At 40.2% G+C, this 7,359-nt stretch overlaps 1 pseudogene; it reads left to right on the top strand.

The window, feature by feature from the left end:
* The first annotated feature begins 579 nt into the window (after nucleotides 1–579).
* Nucleotides 580–696, top strand: LOC145288302 (5S ribosomal RNA; annotated as a pseudogene).
* The last annotated feature ends 6,663 nt before the right edge of the window (nucleotides 697–7,359 follow it).

Below are 7,359 nucleotides of genomic sequence, written 5' to 3'. Positions count from 1 at the left end.
AAATAAATAAATAAATAATACCAACAAAAGATACAAAAAAAAAAGGAATGATTTATAATTTTGGGATTTAAAATGAAAATTTGGATATTTTACGCCCGGGCAAAGCTGGGCGCTTGCCCCTGCTAGTATATTAATAATCAAATAAGTGTAATGATGTATTATTTGGATTTTTCGGACTACTAATCTCATCTTGAATGTTATTTTCACAACGTTTCAGTCTATGTAACCTTTGACCTATATCAGGTGTATCTTGTCGAATTCGGGAATGTTTCTCTCGAACTCGGGAATCTGCACGAAATTTCGAATGGAACTCACACGCGCTCTCTTAATGTTCTCACCTTCTATAGTTAAATAAAACACATGGTTAATTTTTACGACATGCCTCAGCGTGTTATAAACAGCCCAACCTCCCCATTTTAAGAGCGGATTTCGGAATAAACATCCCCCAACCTCGAAAGTCGTTCTTAACATGGGGAGATTGCGGGGGTGTTTATTCCAAAAAGCTGTTAACATGGAGTGGTTGGGGTGTTTATAATACGCTGGTGCACGTCGTAAAAATTAACCAAACATATTATATGCATGCACGGCACAATCACGTTGACACACCGGTTCTCGCCAGATCACCGAAGTTAAGCAACGTTGAGCCTGGCAAGTACCAGATGGGTGACCGTTTGGGAAGGCTAGGCGCTGTATGTACCTTCTGGGAAGGTTGGACGTGAGGCCAGCACCCTCACCCTGTAAAAAAAACTCAGTCGCTACAAAAGCATCTATAAAAAAAGTTGTAGATGGCCTATGCCTCTCCAGGGGCTCAAGGGCTATGGATGGATGGATTATATGTATACATGTAACTGGATTATGTTCTCCTTTTTAACGGTATACCTTTAAATGTCTTCTTTATTTTACTTCTGAAACATTCTCTTTATTGTTGATTGTTTTATTACGTTGTCACACCTACAAACGACGACCTTTGACCTTCAAGTAATCGAACACGTATAATACAGATCGAGAATCGCCGAGCTCTATAACTGGTAACACGATCCATAACAAATGGAGCCCGTTACAAACTCTTCATTTATTTCACAGAGTAACATGCTCGTGTTGCATCAGCCATGACTGGACAGAGTTTCTAAGTAATTCGTAGTTGTATTTTACAATTGCGAATTACTGAGTACCTCTAATACAAATAACCAATTCTTATCTATAAAAAAAAAAATCAGAACCGTAACTCTAACTTCTATTTCAAGGTTGGTTGACATCCTTAGCTTACGTGACGAATTTAAGCATGACTCATTTCTGGCGAATATTTTGGTGACGGTCGTTTAGATTTTATTCCCATCGTCTTCCACGCCTCCCTCTCTATTTACCTAACATCTCCCCCCTATTTCGTATATCAGCTAGATGTTATTAGACTTTTGTGTTTTTATGATTTTTTTTATTTGTCTTTGTTTTTTTTTGTTTTTTCGTTTTAGTTTTTAGGTTTTGTTTTTGTGTTTATAGTTTTAGATTTTGTACTATCCCTATTTATTGAGAATTTGGCTTTTGCAAATGGAACATCGTCTGATGATACCTCTTATTATTTATAACTAATTGACTGGAACATATTCGTGATTGTGCAGCGGTGCCTAATTTTTTTATGTAAAAAAATAAAAATAAAAATTATATAAGTACATATACTTTTATTTATTTTTTGCATAAACATTTAGGTATCGCTACACTCATATATATATATATATATATATATATATAACATGGGTGCCCGACGTTGCCCGGGTATTTGGAGGTGTATGTTGAGCGAAAAAAAAAAAGCGGTCAATTTTTTTAAACTTTGACACCTTAAAATGTATTGTTTTGGGCTCAAATTAAGTTATTAAGTTAGATCCATGTCCAACAAACCTATATCTAAAGTTTCAAGTGGGTAGATCCAAAATTATCGGAGGATTTCGGTAGAGTTCTCAAAGGTCAAATCGTTGAATTTTGACCCCTTAATCGCCAAATTTCTGTCCAAAAATCGATTTTTCCAAATCTCAGTACCCTGTATATCAAATTTTGAGTCTGTAGACTAAAAATTGACAGAGTTATTGCGTAGGGAAATGTACACAGACACACACAGACATACTTTCACTTTTATAGATATATAGATATATATCATGAACCCAACTTTACAGAACATATTCACATTTCTAGGCTTCTGATCTTATTGACGACTTTTTTCACACATTATTTCTGTTTATATCAATTTTAATGGCCCAATAAACAAACGTTCCAGTTCACTAAATTTACCCCGACGGATTTTTAATTTCCTGTTTTTTTGTTTTTTTTTTGTTTTGTTTTTAATCAACTAATCACATTTTATACTGGCGATTTTGCACATCTTAAAGCAGATGTGACATACACACTGAGAATTTCCATCGAGTTGACTTCTTCCTGAGGTTGAAGGGTATTCCTATGAACAATCACATGTCTTCTCAAACCAGCAGTAGGCTTGCAAACTTTGCTGCATGTTAAACAGATGGTTTGGTTCAGACTAATAGGCAATAGTAAAATACAATTGCGACTAATAGGGGCAAAGTTGACCTGAACAGGAGTTTTATGCGACTTAAGGTGGTTGACGTAGCCAGCTTTTTACAAAAGCACTCGTTCACAAGTGTCGCATTTCCAGCTCTGTGTGTCATGGTTAAGACCATCAATTAAACTTTTGCGAAGCTCTCGCTTCAGATTGCTGTGGGCCTGCTTTCTTTTCTCTAGAACATCACAACTTTCACGTACAAGCTTTCGCCACTTCGGCCTTTGCAGAGTAAGTTCTTCCCATGTGTCGATGTCGATTTGTAAGACTTTCAAATTATTGTTTGTAGAGTCCCTGAACCTCTTCCTAGGCTTGTGCTGAAGGCGCTTACCATTTTCCAGCTCCCCGTAAAAATTTGTTTTGGCAGCCTACAATCTTTCATTCGAACCAAGTGGCCCACCCAACGCATGTGAGATCTGATCACACAGACACAGACACAGACACACAGACACAGACACAGACAGACACAGAGGTCGTGAAACGTTTATCGTTGCAGTTTTTAGCAGGTATTTCAGATATTATTTATCGAGATAAACGCTGATCAAGCAGTTACAAACTTTGTGGTTGTTTTTTTTGTAATTTTTTTTTTTTTTTACTTTTAGTTGGACGCACAAACACACATACACAGAAACAACTGCCTTTTTATATAATGAAGTATTTGAAATACCCAACCTTCAATCTACATAATAGGTGCCGGTGGTTAAATAGATCACTGTGAAGATTGACAAGCTGGGTGTTTCAAGTTCTAATCTAGTTCTATCTGTAGTATTATTTTCGCTAATAGCTCTTGGGGGAGGGGGGGCGACACAGAAACGTTACGCTTGTCTGTTTTAGTGCTATGCTACTCGACCACAGAATACTGTGCAACGGTATGTGCATCCTGAGAACGTAACCAGCTTCTCGGGGTAATAAACGATATCCCTACGATAAATACATGGTTAGAAGTCTTAGAAACGGTCCCATGATGATGTGACGATGGGTCAATCATTAGGGTCTGCGTATCAAGAGGAAGATCATACCTGAGATATTGACTGTTAGTGTTTGGCGCCTCCATTATCTCCAGATCACTCTGGTGGCATTCTGGCTGGAATCCTCTTCCTTCGTCTTCAGGACCGCCTCATCCGACTTAAGATATTTATGGCAGACACAAAATTTAAAAAAAAACGCACAACACGACACAATCGCAATATATATGAAATATAATTAACTATTTTATTTTATTAAATCTATACAATATATATTAAAATATTTTTACATAGAATTTACAATTGCTTTTCACCGTTACTTAAACTAACTACCCGTAACTAGTTTTGAGGAAGAGGGGTACCCCCTCTCATTTACGGAGAGACAGAAATATGCGTGCTCACCCCATGCTGTCCAGACGAAAAGAGGTCGGTAGAAGAAAGAGAATTATGGGGCTGCATTTCTGTGTATTCTTCCGCCTACGGCCCAATCACGACCATGTAGGGGCATGGTGCTAACAACCAGAGCACTAAGATATGGTACCACATTGGGTTCAACAAGGCATGCAGGACAATAACTGACATCTTGAAATCGACCAACTTGCCATCTATCTACAGGATGTCTGAAATTGCTCCACAGTAGCTTTGTCGAAAGGCGATAGCAAAAACAGAGCGTGACAAGCAGAGCAACCACAATCGCCAACTTCCATTTGAACATCAAGAGGTATTGCAGCGACTACTATTCCACAAGAGATTTGCCACTGTCACAGATCAACAGATCAACAATACCAGCAGTTTTTCGCTTGCGTTGATGGAATAAATCAGTTAAAGATCACAACAGCGAAACTCTTACGGAACCGAAAGAAGACCTCCAAACAAGTTCTGAACTCTCCCAGAAAAAATGTCTAAAAGTGTAAGCCATGTTTAGTTTCAGAAAAGTTTCCAATGGTTCGTGGTTCTACATAAGTCCTGGAGATGATTGGTTCTCAGTAGACAGTTCTTGAGTTGGAATCCACAGAGCAAAAGATTCTTCCCGTGTTGACATGAAAAAAACATGCAAGGTTGCTAAAAAGGTTTAATTTTTATGAAGCAATTCTGGTTTCTGATTGGTTGGTAACAGAACGTGAATTAATTTGATTCGTCAGTTCCTAGCAGCATCGTTTATAAATAGAATCTCCCGACTGTGCGGGATCATACCCCAGTACACTTCCGGGCTGATGGGATGTGTCTCCTAGCGGCTTCGGCTGCAGGGAGACAGGGTAGTACACGTCAAGGATTCGTCACTTGACACTCAGCCCAACAGGTGAGGGGCCGGGAACCGGCCAGCACCTGTTGGACTGAGGTACACAGCCTGGGTAATACCTAGGAGGTCCACCCTCCAAGGCCTTACCACCGGGCTTTCCGGTGGGGCAAGTTTATTGCTTGCTGCCTGAGGCGCCCCAACCGGGGAATGCCAACGGGGTTACTCAGGCAATTTTTAAAATTGCAGGAGTGCCCCTCCTTTAGGGGAGCCTGCGGGTATCCCACTTTCCAGGCCTTGTGCCAAATATTGCCGATGTGGGCGGCAATTAAATAACTACCCCAGTACACTCTGTGTGGTGGGATGTGTCTTCTAGTAGCTTCGGCTGCAGGGAGACAGGGTAGAGTACTCGTCAAGGTTTCATCCTTGACACCCACCCCGACAGGTGAGGGGCCGGGAACTGATCCAGCACCTGTCGAACTGAGGCACACCACTTGGGTATCACCTAGGAGGTCAACCCTCTCATGCCTTGCCACCTTGCTTTCGGGTGGGGCAAGTTTATTGCTTGTCGCCTGATGCGTCTCCACCGGGGAATGCCGAAGGTGTGCCCAGGTAATTTTTGATGAGGCAAGAGTGCCCCTTCCTTTAGGGGAGCTTGCCTACTCTCCACCTTCCGGTATTGTGTCACATTTTGCTGCGGTGGACAGCAGATAAATATCTACCCCCATTATAGTGCAAAAATATTGTAACAGAATGGTTAACACTCAACCAGGGCTGAGCGAAGTTTACCAAAACACGTAACAACCTACACAAGTGAGGCTATGTAAAAGGCGATCGGTGTCCCTGTGCCGCAGATGTGCAGACTATCGCACACATCCTCACAGGCTGTTCCTTAAGCGAGGCATGCTCCGATGCGGACCAGAGACCTTAGTAGGCTGTCGTTCTGAGACCATTGAGGAGATGAAAGAGGATGTAAAGATGGTCATTGACACGCTCACACAAGAGGACTTTTATGGGCTTACCAGAATTTAGAATTGTACTAGTGCATTGCAGCCGGTGGAGATTACTTCAAAACTCTATTATCCGACGATGGATCTCGAGATGGAGTGAACTATTATGGTGATGACTTTTCCTCATCGCAATCAGAAGCAGCGCGAAGGCAATCACTGTCCATCACGGTCCCTCTCGCAGTGTTCCGTTCAAATTTTCCCTTTCCTTTTATATTTTTCTCTCGCTCCTTTCCTCTCCCACTTTCTCTCTTTTCCCTTCGCTTTAAGATCATGTAATTTCTTCCATAAACCTAAACGTAGATTCCATGAACAAAGCTTCTTTCTTAGAACTGCACGCCTGTGGAATTGTCTTCCGTTTTCCTGCTTTCCGGCTGACTACAATATGGTTGTCTTCAAGTCTAACGTAAATAAGTTCTTGATGAGCCGTTCCATATAAGTTATCAAATTTAACAAATTTTTCATTACTAATGATTATTATATTGTCCAATTTCTACTGTACACTCCTTAACCCTTATCCTTGAGTGGTCTCTTGGCCTTGATAATGAGTTGATACCTATGAAAAAGAAAAAATCCAATGTGAACAAGTTCTAATTGAATCGTCCCCCTAAGTAATCCAAGTTACAAAATTCCCACTGTTTACTATGCTAAAATCACAATGACTAATGTATACCTATTAACCCTTATCCTCGAGTGGCCTCTGGGCCTTGATTAGTGGTGACACCCTTGTAAAAAAAAAAAAAATATTCCAGCAAATAAAATAAGTCTGGGGATCACCTAGCAGAAAGTGAACATAACTAGAGAAACTGTCCCTATTTTAATAATTGAATGTGGGAGCCCATTTTAAACTAAAGCTAGTATTTCAAAGTCTCAGGGTCTCGCCTTTATTGATTATATATCCGGTCGTTTTTCACTCACTGTTTCGTTGTATCACAGTTTCTGAGTGTTGCTAGACAAGAGCCTCAAACTAATATAGATGTTTGTTGTGGCAGATTTTTTTGTCGCTTAGTTTTGGTGATCTAACTGTAACATGGCGCGGACTGTAGGGAAAAATAAGTACTTTAAAAAAAAGATCACGTTAGAGATATGGAGCACGTTCGGGATCTCGTTGGAGGAGAGAATGACGGTCGAGAGGCCGATCGCGCGAGGGACGTCACACGGTAGCGAGAGAATGAGGAAATAAATGTCGTTGTAGAACAAAAAAAAAACGAGTTTATTTTCTATTATTTGTCCACTTTGCGACTGAGCATACAACGTGTTTGGTAACGTTCCATAACGAGAACATGTGTCAAAGATGATTGTGTCATCGACGGAATTTGAATCCGACATTACCGATTCAATAATTCGGTTGGGGTTATTCATTAGCACAACCAGTCAGCGTATCTAACAATTGTTGAGATATGATTTAAAAATTGCAATTCGACGAATACGAGAATTTGATCTTGCAGGTCAAGACGTGTCATCACTTAAATTAAAATTCGCTTTGGCGTCTGAATTGTTCAATTAATGCAAGACACGCACAGAAATGTGTCAAGTCGTTAATTAATTCAGCTAAATTATTTGAACATTTGCACTTGAATATAAATC

This window comes from Euprymna scolopes, chromosome 11 (genome assembly GCF_053919585.1).
Source record: "Euprymna scolopes isolate OS-2025 chromosome 11, ASM5391958v1, whole genome shotgun sequence".
NCBI lineage: Eukaryota > Metazoa > Mollusca > Cephalopoda > Sepiida > Sepiolidae > Euprymna > Euprymna scolopes.
This window is presented reverse-complemented; position numbering and strand designations above follow the sequence as displayed.